Source organism: Syngnathus acus, chromosome 4 (assembly GCF_901709675.1).
Source record: "Syngnathus acus chromosome 4, fSynAcu1.2, whole genome shotgun sequence".
Taxonomy (NCBI): domain Eukaryota; kingdom Metazoa; phylum Chordata; class Actinopteri; order Syngnathiformes; family Syngnathidae; genus Syngnathus; species Syngnathus acus.
In genome coordinates, this window is record NC_051090.1 from 3,731,448 (window position 1) to 3,746,315 (window position 14,868).

Consider the following 14,868-nt stretch of genomic DNA (forward strand, 5'->3'; position numbering starts at 1 on the left):
AGTTATTCAAAATGGCTGCCTCCCTTTGACGACAACGTTAACGTCTCAACAAATTTTCCGTCACGTTGCTGTTTGCATACTGATGCATTTTTTATCCGCAAAACAGTTGCTCGGTTTCCCATTAAAACTTTGCCCGTCTGTGAGTTTGCGGAGGTTTACTGTGTAGCACTCAAACGTTATGGTTTTTGCTTTAATATTTTCTATTTAAGTTCCACCACTAATAATAACTTTTTAAAGGCTTCCCCGAGTGCCTACTCAGCCTTTACGGCCCCTCTTGGCGGCAGTCGGGAAAGATCGGCGCGTTACTAATGCAAAGATTGGATAAGAAAAATGAGGGGAGGGGCGGAGGCAGTCATGGCTGTCTAGTGGGAGGAAAGAAGCTTGTTCAAGCTTGAGCAGTGACAACTCCTCTAGCCAAGTGTCCTCCCGCCGCCTCAAAGTCACTCTCCACCCGCCACGCCGCCGCCTCCCTCTCATCGGGCGGTCCGAGGCGACTCGGGTATTAAGGGTCCCATTACGCCACCCACCCTCTGCGGAGCGTTTGATAAGTCAGCGCTCATCTCGTTTTGAAGGCGCAGCGAATTATGAAGTCTCGCCTCCCATAACGTAATAATAGGATTAATACGGTCCAAGGTCAAAACAAGTGTAGAAGAAAGCAAGGCTGAAGAAAATAAATCAATGATAAATAACATCTTAGATGTCATGTTTTTTTGCGTCGCTGACCATATGTTTGGTATTTAACGAGCAATGTTTTATTTTCACTTACCTGATCAATTCCAGCAAACGCGACACTTGTTTTTCCTCTATTGGACTGGAATCTATAGTTCCCTCGCTTCCTCCGCAGTTGACTTGGATCCCATCATCGACGGAACCTGCAAGTAAAAAGTTCAGTCAAAGCGACGAGGCGACAGTGGCATTGACTAAAACCCAAACGGACTTCAAATATTGCCGACTGAAAGGTTTGTCCGCGCGTGAACCGACTTGAGCGTTCAATAGTGAAGTCTGTGTGTGTCTGTCTGTCTGTCTGGTCAGCGGACAGGCAGTGACCGGCGCTGCCGTTTAAGAGCGCCTTTGGCTCTAACCGAGACAAATTGTCCAAGAGGGACACCGGAGAAGAGGCAGAGAGGGATTACTTAACACGTGCATCTGGAATAAACACTAGTGGGAGCCTCGGCAGATCAATAGCCGCACGGACGAAACCCACACATACACAAGCACACAAACACACTCGTGTGCGATGTGGATCGATGCTCGCAGTCCGGGAAAGCGCATTAATGAACAGACGTTTGGATGCGGAGGATATCTCAAACAAAGAAAGTTGCAACAGATTCACAAAATATATCAAATAAAATTACAAGAATAGGAATTGGTAGATGGATTCGATGCCATTGGCCGGCCATCAGTCCGTAAATGCCAGTTGGGATCGATGCACCTTAATACGGAGAAGTGCATTTATAGGAAATGGATATGAATGACACAAAAAAAATTGGATTAACGTATATTTTTCACTTTATATCTTGACAGTCATTTCATTCAGATAGATTGAGCTTGATGTGTTATTTATGCAGTTTTAACAACTTTCTTCCTCTCTCCGTCTTTTCTTTTTTTTTTTTTTTTAAACACCCAACCCAGCACTGCTTAATGCTGCCTCCAGTGGAGGGTCCTTAATTAGGGACTGTCTTTTTTAATATAAACCTTTTATAGAAAACTCCACCGAGGAAGCGCCAGCTGCCAGCTTTGATTGGGGTGGACGAACAAAATGAGGTTAAAAAAAAAAAGGCTAATTTGAGCAATTTTGCGAGGCAGATGCAACTCGCTAATAAAAGAGAAGCCTTGCTTGGTGTTTGTTTAGTGAGAGACAGCAGATATGATAAAGTGCCACACACACTGTCACTCAAGCTAAAAGAAATTCTGTATGACAGGGATTTGCACTTGGTACACTCCACGCTCCATTTGCACACTTGGTACAGTCCACTTGCTCAATTTAATTCCTTTTTTTTTTTTTAAATAAAAGTTAAAAAGAATTATATATAATAATTAAATGTTAATTGTATTGCAATATAGTCGTCTGCAACGCTAACTAACATTTTCATACATTAGCTAACTTCTAGCACTTGTACAACCGTGAAGAATTTGAGCATCAAACAACCCATGATGGGAACATACTAATGGTGTCACTCCTAATAAATACAGTTTGCGCAGTGAACCAATATCATAGGAGATGCGCGCTAATTTGAAAGAAAGAAAAAAAAAAAAATCTACAGTCGCACATACACCAGCAGGCCGTCTGCCGGGACCCGGGGTGTCTAAGAAAAGCAGACAGTGTGATGCTGGAATCTCCTGCTGCCAACTGGCATATGTAGGCCAGCACTGAGTTATAAATCCCCCCCTCTCGCTCTCTCTCACTCTCTCGCTCTCATTCACAGCATGCCACAATAATGCAAACTACTGTTTGACTTCAACCGCAATCATCGCTACTCTGCACACATTCAGCCTGTCGTATTATTTGTGTGCTGTCGGTTGAGTGGATAAAAGATTGACTTCAACAAATGAGATATACTGAGAGATATTCAGATCTAAAATAAATGAATCCAGGAAGTTGTAGACACGATTTAGGTTGGATGCTTCCCTCGTTAGCTGAGGTAACAAGGGTCAAAGCAAGAAGGGGAGGGGGAGGAGCAGACGGATGATGGAGGGGTCGAGCAAGACACACTGAAGGAAGGTAAGAAAATAAAAAAAGTCAACTTTGGCAGCTCCGCTGGGTCTCATTAATTCAGCCTAATCAGACGATATATTGCTGAGAAAACACATCCCGCTACTGCTGTGTGCGCGCGAGGACTTCCGATGAGCTTCCCGCAAATGCGGCCGTGGCGCTTTTGCAGCTTCCTGCGCGCTCATTGAGGTGGAAGCCAGACGCTTGGGCCCAAAAGTGCATTTCGGGGAGCCGCTCCTCTGTTTACGTTTGCGCCGACGGATGACCCGCCGACGTCTGGATAATCTGCGTCAAAACACCCTGCCCGATTGGATCCCTCCAGAGAGGCGGCTGTGTCAGAATAGTAAGGGGGGGGAAAAAAAAAAACATCAAGCCCAAAATAAGGCCGAGATCACGTTCATGTTGGAATGATTGACCTTATTCGTGGGGAGTCGGACCCCTGTCGCTGACAACGTCCAGTTTAGAGAAATGTGGAGGTGTGCGACTGTGTCTGTTGGGTGGAAGCGGATCGGAGGGGGAGGGGGTAACAGACGTCGACACCAGTTTGTCAGAAAGTAGTCGACAGCAAAAGTGGGGGTTAATGAGAAAAGGCTTAGAACGGGGGGGGGGGGGACGGTAGCGTGTGTATGTGTGTGCGTGTACCAGGCGGGTTCAATGAACACACGAGGGAATTGCCCTTTAAATCGAAGCCAACATTTAGCCTGGTGCTCACACATGCACATAGAGCATCTCCTTAGGACATGCATGTCATTGATATTCCGCTTGCGTCTGCAAAAAATGTGATAAGACAAAAACGATGAATAAAAAAAACAGGAATGGGGCGTGCAACTACATCAGAATCAACAAGAATAGTTTGCAGTATTTAAAAGAATAAAAAAAAGCTAATTTGCTATGTTAAGAGACGAGGTGACACGCTTTCTGTGTCCTACAAACCTACATATACTTTTATGTGGGGGATGAAGTGGCTGAAGTATGACCCAATTATTAATGACACACACACACACACACACACACACGGAGGGAGACACACAGTGTATGTTCAGGAGGCGTGTAAGTGCTTGGAGCAGCCCCTATTAATTCAACTCATTTAGCCTCAGCCCAGCCATTAAATTTAAGCCTGACCCTGGAGCTCCCAATGCAACAGCAGCCCCCCCCCCCAAAAAAATATACACAGTTTATTACCAAGGTGGTGGAATGGACCAAATTATACGGTGAGCTTCAATCAGAAATTGAAGCGCAAACGTGAACCCGGGATCGCATGCCACTCGGGGGTCAGGGGTCAGTATTCCACCGCGGAGCAATTGCCGCCAATTCAATTAGAACTCGAGCGAGACCGTGTTATCTTTCTTGGCGGCGGAGGGGTGTCGGGGAGCCGCCGGGCCGGCCAAACCAGATAGTTACGCCGATAAACTAATCACTAAAGATAAGAAGAGAAGCGGGTAAAGCTGGTTACAGTTCACAAAGTCGGCTGCCGGAGCGCCGCGTTCGTCGCCTCGGTCGGTCGGCGGGAGTCCGAAAAAGCGGAAGATGATGAAGATGAGGTGTCGGTGAAAGCAACAGACTAGTTCGCTCTCAAGAATTTAAAGCTTTCAACAGGCAAACGGAGCGGCCACGAAAGAACACGTTTAATAGACTTGTTCTTGTGTGTTTTTTTTTTTTTTTAATGCAATCTAACCTCACACAAGGTCTTTTCCGGCCCGAGTCGTGTCCGACGGAGCGATTTGTAAACACTATAAAATGTTAATTATTCAATTAGTATTTATTATTGCCTGAGTGGGCTAATCTTGCTTGGTGCGGAGGCAAAGAAAATCCCCTTAAAAGTCACCTAAGTTAACTTTATAATTAGAACGCAGAAGGTCCAGTCAAGAAACGGGGCAGGGCTGCAAAAATCAAAACCCATTGCTATTCATTAGCCTGTCTATGGTGTTTTGCATTGTGTGTTAGCATCAAGCTAGCAAGGTTCCTGAAGGCAAAAGTACGTGCTTGTGAGCAGAGTCCTCAGCCGGGTCACTCTTAAGTCAAGCTATCAGTGCAATTGCCAAAAACTTTTATCGCTATGATTGATCAGCTTTGACGTTAATGATGCTGGAAGTTTGATATTTCCCAGCGGTCTCGAACGCACCAGCATCTTAAATCGGCTTCCCCCGCGTAGCATCAATACCCATTTCCATTTCTTCGAAACTTTCTTTTTCTCCTCGTCTGAGACATTGATTGTGTTGGATTTACTTCTGTGAGACCCTCACTCCTTATCCCACGCACACACACACACCAACACGCCCCCACCGCTTCTCTTCTGAATAAGTCCTATTCCCGAGCGGCGGGCCTTCTTTCTTGTCGTTTAGCGCGTGGCGGGCGAGCTGGGGAAAGCAAAACGGAGGCTCATCGGCGTCAACTCGGAATCTCAATCATCTCAAACAGGATGAAGGCAAAGAAAGGCGTAGCGGGCGGGATGGGGTGGGGGTTGTGTAGCTCTTGCGATAAAGCTGACAGCACACTTCATTGGACAGGGAGGGTGAATTAGATTACAACCCTGCCCTTCTTCAAGCTCCTTTTTCCTATTCCCCCACAATCTTACTGTAGATATTAACTAAAAAGCCACAGGGACATCTCTTGCCTTTGGCACGACCCGGTTCAGGTGATATTTTGATAGAACGGGCCTCGGGCTTGTCGTGCTACCACACCGATGAGATCTTTAACTGAAGCGGCCGCTAGCCGGTTAGCCGTGGACGGGATGCTTGCGCTGAAGGAGCCATTGTCTGCTATCATAGCTGGAGGTGATGGTGCTATTAGAGCAAAATGCCGCACTCCTCCACTCCCGCCGACCACGACTGAGTGTGTGATGGGAGAGTGCGGTGTCTTTGGAGTAATCCACTCTGTGACACAAACCTGAGTACCCCCCCCCCCCCCCCCCCACACACACACACACACAAACCCTAACCCCTCCTCTTCCTCCTCGTCTCTGCTGAATAAATCTTTAATGGAGGTTTTATTGTCTCTGATCAGTATGCAGCACTACGCGTGTTTATGCAGTTCCATCACACACACATAAAAACTTGCACACATGCGCACATTCAAAAACGTGCACTTGCTCACTGACAAAATCTGACACACATGCAAATATGCAGACGAGCGGAAAAAAAAATCTTTCAAACGCAAAATATTCTTTGATGTTTAATGTGTAAATTCTGGGTGGGTAGGACAACAAAAAAAATCCTTGAAAACTCCACTTTAAATATAACTTGAAAGACCAATCACAACAAAGTGTAAACAGCAATCACAAAACAATTTAAAAGAATGAATAGCAGCCATTCCTGCTGACACAGCCACGCGCAAAAACCTCATACACTCTTAGACCCCATTGTCTCACAAACACACTTGTATAAACGCCCTCGAGTGCCCGCATACACACACTATGTAAACAAACACTATTCTGCAACACGTGGGGAAAAAAAAAAAAAAAGAAATTGTTCCACTTGAAAACGTACGACGAGCAACACAAACCATTCAATTAAAAGCCAACTGAAAGTAACGCGCATGCTGGCACAAAAGCAAGCATTCATTTGCCACTAGAGGCGGCGGGCAACCTTGCGATTGCGACACGGCTGCCTCCTACACTCCACTTCTGCTTGAAATTGTTGCAAAATAATAGAAACCCGCCGATTGCTACGCGACGTTGTTTTGCTACTTGATAATCAGTTTGCGTGTCCAAGAGTAGGTCACGTTTGCCGTCCCTTAAGTCTTCAAACACATGCGCATGCACAATCGAGCCATCTGCTTTATATTCTCCAGTCACAGCCGCCGCCCTCACCGGAGACCCGCCTTCACAAAGTTTATTTGTCAAATGCATCTTTTGTGTTGCTGTGTGTGCGTGTGTGAGGTGGAGATAAACACAAAAGCTCAGAGCACAAGGACAGAGATTTCCTGATGGAGGCGAGAGGCAACCTTGCTGCAGGGAAGACTTCTCCACAAAGGCTCAGCATTCATCAACTTTAGCCACGAGATTGCTCCCACTCCCCCCATAATCTAACGATAACTTCACACAAGCTACATTTTATAAAACTTGTCTTTTGTGTGATGACCCTTAAGAACATTAAAACATGACTGGATCGGATTAATTGTCTGAATGACAAATATGCCATCAAAGGGTCAGAACGGCTGGATGCCCCGAGGCACCACGCTGCCTCTTACAGGTCGGTCTTGGTACTACGACAACGGCAATCACAACACATGTTAATTCTCATGCAGGGCTATCTCACATTCAAAACGAAATTTCTTGACGGTATGAGAGTACGAGAGAGAGAGAGAGAGGCTCCATAATTGGTTGATAGCTCAGCACCGCCCCCTCATATGAAAAAGCAGCACCGTCGAGAGGTTAAAAGGGGGAAAAAAAAGAGAGCAAACGAAAGGCCAGAGGGCAGGGCGAGAGTAGCGAAGGGAAACGGAGGCTGCAGAGAGGACGGCGCTTTCATTAGCGAGATTGATTAGATGAATGCTGAAGCTAACGGCCTCTCTGCTCTTTAGCTAAATGCCATCTCTGGGCCTATCAGCGCCACGGCTTCAACAACAACACATAAATTAGCGCAACAGAGACGACGAGGGGGGGGGGGGGGGAGAAAAAAAAAAAAGTGCAATCATAAGAGAAGCTCTCGGTAGCGTGGCCGGCCCAAGATCATAAACAAAAACAAGCGGCTGATCATCTCATTAAAGGGTGATGATGTATTGGGTTTGTGGTTTTATTTACTGTAAACACACAAATTCACATTTTAATGGATATTAAAAAAAAACTGTAGGACGCAACACAAGTAGACAGACGATATAACCAATATCGACAATGATCATATTCTTTATCCTCTGCGAAGAAACAAGTGTTGCCCCCCCCCCTCACCTCTTTGCTATTCACGTCGAGGCTGCATCTGCGTGTTCGCGACACACACACACATTCATCCTGCAGGCGACCCTTTAAAATGTTGCCATTTACATGGAAACTTAACAAGTGTGAAATTAGTGAGGATTTCAAATTATCGTCACACACACACACACACTAAAGCAAACTGTGTGCGATGGTGAACGGCACTCATATGTTAGGGGGGTTGTAAACCGTGAATAGTCTCGAAGTGACTGATGTAAATTTACAAATAATTTTCCACCGTGTTGACAGCAATAGAAATAAAGAACACAATGGCTTTTTTTTTTTTTTTTGCATAGTATGGACAGAAAAGCTGTTAGTGTGGATTCAGATATTGAAATGAAACTCCTTAACTCACTTCCACATACTTCCTTGACATCACAATGCCACCAGATGGCGCCAACGCAAAAACATTTTAGGGCAGCGAATAGGTGCAGTGAATTAAAAAAAAAAAAAAATCTGCGAATAGGTGAATTTTCAAACATCAATACTCCATTTTAACATCACTTTACACAAAACGCATGCACATGGAGAGTCGAGGGAGTCTCCCGACAATACGGTGAGGTCACGCATGTGTGCGTGCCACAATTTGCTTAACACACCTGCCACACACTGCGTACAGTAACCAAAAGCGGAAAGCAGACGCCACTCTGCTATCTTAACCCTTTATTGTCTGGGGGGGCGGGGGGGTCATGCTATTAAATCTATAATTAGATGCTAATAAGATGCAAATCCCTCTTGCGAGAGTGGACCACTGGAAGGATGCTTAAAAAAAAAAAACAGGGCTGAGGAGGTAAAGATTCACTCCTATGTAGTGTATTTGTACGAGTACTCGTGGTGAAAAGGAGGAGGAAGAAAAAAATAAAAAAATAAAAAGCTCCCAAGCATTGATCGCCAGGGTAGGAAAAATGTTTTTGATTTATCTCCGACGCAGGCAGCAGAATAGGACTTCTGGTATCGCCGCTCAAGCAGGAAAAAAAAACAGCAAAATAAAAAAATAAAAAAATACTCCATCTGTCCAGAGTGCGGCTGCAGATAGGACGCAGGGCGGCCCAGATACGAAAAGCCGCTGATTAGGAGTCAGGGAAGGCTGACAAGGAAAATAAATACATTTAAAAAAAAAAACTTTACCAAAAAAAATGCATTTTCACCTTCCTCTCTGTGGAGTACACTGTGACTCATCTGAGAAACACAAAAATGTAGTCCAACTTAGAGTTCATTCATCAAGGACCAGCCACACCATCTTTAAAAGGTGGTCCCAAAACTCGTTTGGAGAAAATACACATCTGTAAAATTGTTCTGAAGAAAAAAAAAAAAAAAATGAAATGTGACATAGAAGGTTGTTATCAGACCGACTGTGCAGCCAAGACCGCCTTGATCTGGCGTCCGCTCAGTCCAGAGGGCCATCTTATTATTTTTTTTTGGGTTGCTCTTCTGTGGCTTACAGATAAAGGCAACGAATTGGCACCGGACACAAAATGTCTCCCATCTTTCTCTCTGTGAAGCAGGCTCAACATGACAAGCCGGCACCCGAGGGTCCGTGTGACGGTGATAGATCGACGCTATTTATGTCAGACAACAGAAGCTCGACTGACCGGCGCGACGATCCAACATCAGGGCCGGATCGGAAATTCTGCCTTGGACTTGGCCCAAGATGTATTTATAGCTGCGGTCCTTCCAATGTGTGATAGTTTCATATTTTCCTGATCAGACATGTTTGAGCAGAGGTGCTATTGTATTGAAAACGTGACACGACTGGAGCGCACACACAGCTGCGCAAACACGCATCCTTCCATATTGATATTCACGGCGCACGCCGCTGCCCCTCTGCCGCCGCCGTGACGCAAATAGAAACTGCACTGATGCAATTTTGCATTCCGGTTTTGATGACGCCGACGTTTCAATATGTTGAATGGCGCGGCGCGGCCTGAGACGTGACGGACCCGAACGCAGAACCTCCTCACCGTCCCAGCACTGTTCCGTCCATTTCCTCACGCTTCGATCAGGGTATTAGGAGAGAAGATGAAATGGACAGGAGGAGGAGATGGAGCTCTGCAGAGTTTCCCAAGGTTAAAAGAGGGGAGAGGAGGATATTTTCTGGCGAGCCGCCCAGATGTGATGTATCGTCCCGTGGCTGCGCGCGCCCCGTGCACCTAATGCCTCTTAACAGTAATAACGTATTCCCTCCCATTAATGTTATGGATCAGAGGGCATATTATTGATCCACCACCTCAGCTATATAGTCCCCTCGCTCCATTTCCCTCACGACTTCACCCCCCCCCCCCCTCTTCCTACCAAGGCTGCTGCTGTAGCTTTATTTGAAATGTCATCACGGCGGGCATTTCAGGCCAACTTTCTTTAACCCAACGTGTGCAGGGTCAGTACCCGACCGACCCTGACAGAAGAGCTCGGAGAAGTAACAATTGGAAGTCTTGGAAAATGTTACAAATCGTGTCAATCTCCTTTTACGGATTCTCGGTCGATTCTCTTCAAACTTTAAATGAAAAATTGCCTATGTCAGCTAAATGCTAGCTTTTGCAGTTTGACACTAGACGGCCAAGCATTTTGATCAAGGTCAAGGTTTCTATTGCTTTTTTTTTGTCAGCACTTTATCCAAGTAATCATTTGATAAATCGATCTTCACCTGAACGAACATCCCAGAATGATGTGGATTGATAGGTTTTCAGTGATATCGTTCTTGTCGGATTGACTTCCGATTGCATCGGCCCGGACGCGTGAAGTCAAAGCTTTTCATTGCTACTCTGCCCCTAGGGCGCCAAAATAACCCGCACGATTTACAACGATGACCAAGTCAGACGCAAAGCGCCGTTTCATTACGCGTCGGTAGCATCTCAGACACAAACAAACCGAGATGCCGCAGTGGCAACGACAACAATAAAAAACATGGGTGCAATCACTCCCCCCCCCCCTGACTGTAAGGAGCCTCGGATTCATCGCGGCGACAAATAGCGTGCTTGTGACGCTCGGAAGGAAATGAAAAATGGTGTGTGCGGCCCGTGTCCCGCCGAGTGGCGGGCGGGATAGTGATTGTGTTGACTAAATGTGATTGCCGAGGAGTGACTCTCGGCAGGCAAAACATCAGAGTTATTACATTTGCGCTAATATCGCCGGCTGGCAATCACCTGCGAAGCATCTTTGAGCACATCGTGTGAGCGGGAGCCAAAAATACACACACAAACACAAAGACAGTGATATTAAATATAATGCAATAAAAACAAAAATCATACACAGTCTTTAAACACCAACAGCGACCAGAAACTAAGGACATCTGGAAACTCCAAACGAAATTTAAAATTAATTTATAAATATAAAAAATAAATGTAATAAAAAATAAATACATTTATAAATGTAAAAAAATAAGTTAATTTAATAAATAAACTGAAAAAACATTTATAAAATTTCAAGTTACAACTAACACAAATAAAGCCAGCGCCATCCCCACAAATCCTAACCAAAAGCGCACACACATGCTTCCAGCATCTTTTGCATTCCCTTGGGGAGCGCATGGTGAGAATAATCACCCTCTCTATCTGAAGAGAGGAATAAAAGCCTTTTGACCAAATTAGGTGATGCCACTTCCTGTCAGAGTTAAGCAGCAATCAGCGACTCCTCATGGTGAGTGACCAAGGTCGCGGCCAAGCATCGTTTCCCCGAGAGCACTTTGAAGCTCTTAAACGGAGGCTCCACCACACGCAGGTGTCGTGGGGCTTATGCTAACATTACTCAACCTTTAGCCGGTAATGATAATAGCCAGACTGTGTGTTGCTTTGAAAAATTCTCAAGCACAATGACAAAAAAAAATTACACTATTGTGCCTTGTGCCAATGTCTGAATGGCTTTATTACAGAAAGGGGGCGGAGCTAGTAATGTACGATTCTACTACTGAATCGAGGGGCCATAAACGCAGTAAATGAGCAGAGGCGGGCTCCCAAACTGCCCTTTAGTCTTCCTTAAGTCCCAACTTATCTGCGTTAATTGATTCCGTTCTGCTTACAGGTCGCTAAGTCAGTGCAAAACACGTTTTTTTTTCCCCATCATGTTTGACCCCGGCGGCGCACTGGGTAGCACGTCCGCCTCACAGTTAGGAGGGTGCGGGTTCGATTCCACCTCCGGCCCTCCCTGTGTGGAGTTTGCATGTTCTCCCCGGGCCCGCGTGGGTTTTCTCCGGGCACTCCGGTTTCCTCCCACATCCCAAAAACATGCTTGGTAGGCCAATTGAAGACTCCAAATTGTCCCTCGGTGTGAGTGCGAGTGCGAATGGTTGTTTGTCTCTGTGTGCCCTGCGATTGGCTGGCAACCGGTTCAGGGTGTCCCCCGCCTACTGCCCGATGACGGCTGGGATAGGCTCCAGCACACCCGCGACCCCCGTGGGGACTAAGCGGTTCAGAAAATGGATGGATGGATGTTTGACCCCTTTTTATCTGCTCCCTGATCAAACACAACAGGTGCGTCAACAGGCGCATTGTTTGTAAGCCTTAAACAAGCATTGTCACAAACACACACACACAAACAAATACACACACTAAATGACCGTGGCCTAAATATAATACACGCAATCATCCTGATTCCACCGCAATCCTAGATGATGAGATTGCACCGAGATGGAGATAAATGAGCTCTCGTTATAGTCACCAAGGGGGACGGGGGAAAAAAGCTCTCCTGGTTTTCATTGACTTTGTATTGTTACTTACCACACCCAAGGATCCTTTGAAAGGACACAAAGATTGCCGACAATAAATATGTGCATTAATACAGTGGTGCGCAAAAAAAAACAAACATGCGGCACAACCAAAGAAATATGTGCATTTAAATTGCTCATTCATACATGGCGTCGACATCTGAGGACTGAAGCGGTGTGGCGGCTACAAACGGAAGATAATGGGATTCTCCCGTCAGGATATACGGAGCCAAGACCTGCATCACCTCCACTACCCAACGCCGCGGCCGTCACGCCGTCACGGCATTGTGGGCGCGTCCGGTGATTGAAGCAGATTTGAGCAATCAAAGTTATCAAAACGTCGCTTCGTCGGGAGGCAGACAGCGCGAGACCGGCGTAATTGGATTTTCCCCTCTCGGTTTAACGGATGACACTCGAGCGGCGGAAGTTACGAGTGGCTCGTGCGCGGACACGGCGACCGCCAACGCCGCCGTACTGCGAAGGACGGAGATGTCAAAGTGGAGTGAGCCACTGGGGTCATCGCCGATAATAGCCAGCGCTATTCAAAGCGAGACCAAAACGAGAGCAAAACGGGAACGCAATCAGAACCCAACGCCAAGTCAGTCAAACTTCGAAGGTATCTAGCTGTCCAGTTAGGACTTGAGTGACTCCAGTTAGGACTTCATTCAAAGGACATCCTCAGATCCATTGTCAGACCTGACAACGGGTCCTGGGTCCCTTCTGATGAAAGACTCGGCCTTAAGTTCCCCCGACCCAAAACCAATCGAGCACATCCGGGACGTCAAACGTCGCAACGCAGACTGTTCAGGACTTGACTTGATGCCCCGATTCAGGTCTGGTAGGAGATTCACTAGAATATTTGTCAGCTCATTGTATTCTCGTGTGTGTGAGTGTGGGGGGGGGGGGGGGGGGCATTGCTGAGTCACACACACCAGAATGGATTAGGCTGAGTCACAGTTGCTACCTGATTGGATACTTTCCTTGTACGATCCCTGACTGGTTAACAAACAGCACCATGCAATAAAGAGATGGTGGTCAACAGGGGGCGCTAACACTTAGCATCTTAAATGTTATCCCTAGATGCCCTGTGGCACCATGCTGCCTCTCACAGGTCAGTTTTGGTACTACAACATTTGCTTTGGAAGAGGCTGTGGTGTTCATTTTGAATACAGATCCTTAAAATGGGTGATGGACAGTCGCCATGCTCACTGTGGCCAAGTGAGACTGATTGAGATGGCCAGAACAAAAACCTACCATGAGTTCTTACGTGACCAGTGTGATTATGTTATTGGCTGCTGTGGAGCACATTCTCACTCTAACAATCACGCAAACTGCCAGGCGAGCGCCAAGCCAGCGCCGGTCCGCCCGCCCGGCCATGCTGTGATTGATAGCAGATTTCGCCCCCTGCCAGCGTGTGACAATTCATTAAGAACCCACACACAAACCCGTCGCTCAACGTTAGCCGACAACACTCTTTACACCTTTTTTCATAGAGACATGCCCTCGCCGAGCCAAAAACTCCAGAGAAAGTCATAAATACAAAATCAAGAGATGCCAAATGAATCTGTTGGATGCATCACAGCACATCATAGCAACAAACCGCAGTTGCCCTCTAGTGGCCGTGAGAAGAACAGGGCAGAAGAACGGAAACTGAGGCATGATGCTGTGACATCGGCACTTTTACCTTGCACGATCTGAAGTTTTCCTGAAACAAGTTGCCTGCATCAGGATGGCAACTTTAAAGTCCCACATGTTGAATTTCAATGCATTGGTTAGCTTGTGATAGCTAATTCTCTCAGCATAGCGTGTTCTGTAATCGAGCTTGAAATCAGCAGTGATTTGCAAGAATGCTTGTCTAGCAGAATTCTCTCAAAACATTAAATTATATTCTGCACACACACACACACATTAAACATCCACTTTTTATACACAATACGGACGATGCTAATACAATTCCCACATTTCAAATGAAACCAAGCCCAAATTATAAGTAGACTGAACACGCACCTGATGGACGGCAGGGTCACGACGAGATCCTCCTCTCGGCCACCTCCCCGGTGCTCCTCTTCCACCGTTTCTCCAACGTTTCTTCCTTTTCGTCCAGAAAGCAGAGAATTCTCAAGGAGCCGGGAAATCCAGAGCCGCTTCGGCGGAAACCTGTAGAGAGCGAGTGCACAGTTGAAGGCGGCTGCTGAGGTGGCGGACAGATGTAGGAGGGAGGGGGTTGAGGCGAGATGCAGTCGGGAGGGGGTGGGGTGGGGGGGACTCACAAGTGGTTAGCTCGACGCTCACCGCTGCAGAGCTCAGCATCCCGACACCACCCCCCGATGCTCCCCCCCTCCCAACCTGTTACCACATTCCACCTAATAGCAGCATCTCCGCCTCCCCAAAGTGTCACCGTCACGAGATACTGCGCACAAATTTGATTACAATCCAGTTTACAGTTCAGTATTCTACGTATGCTAATTTTATTTAAAGAGTCATATGACCGTCCGAGATGTGTATGTTGATGACTATTGTATTACCAACACACAACACAAAATGGTGTCT

General features: G+C 46.4%; 1 protein-coding gene across 8 annotated transcripts in view; it reads right to left on the reverse strand.

Moving 5' to 3' along the window:
* Window positions 1-14,517, reverse strand: part of dab1a (DAB adaptor protein 1a) — an 89,271-nt gene extending 74,754 nt beyond the window's left edge. For 7 of the 8 annotated variants that reach the window (XM_037249930.1, XM_037249926.1, XM_037249927.1 and 4 more), the window contains exons 1-2: window positions 14,326-14,517; window positions 767-872 (exon numbers count right to left, since the gene is read on the reverse strand). The gene's annotated coding sequence lies outside the window, so the exon portion shown is untranslated. The remainder of the gene's footprint in view (window positions 1-766; window positions 873-14,325) is intronic. The other variant, XM_037249929.1, reaches the window with a different exon arrangement.
* Between the last annotated feature and the right edge of the window lie 351 nt (window positions 14,518-14,868).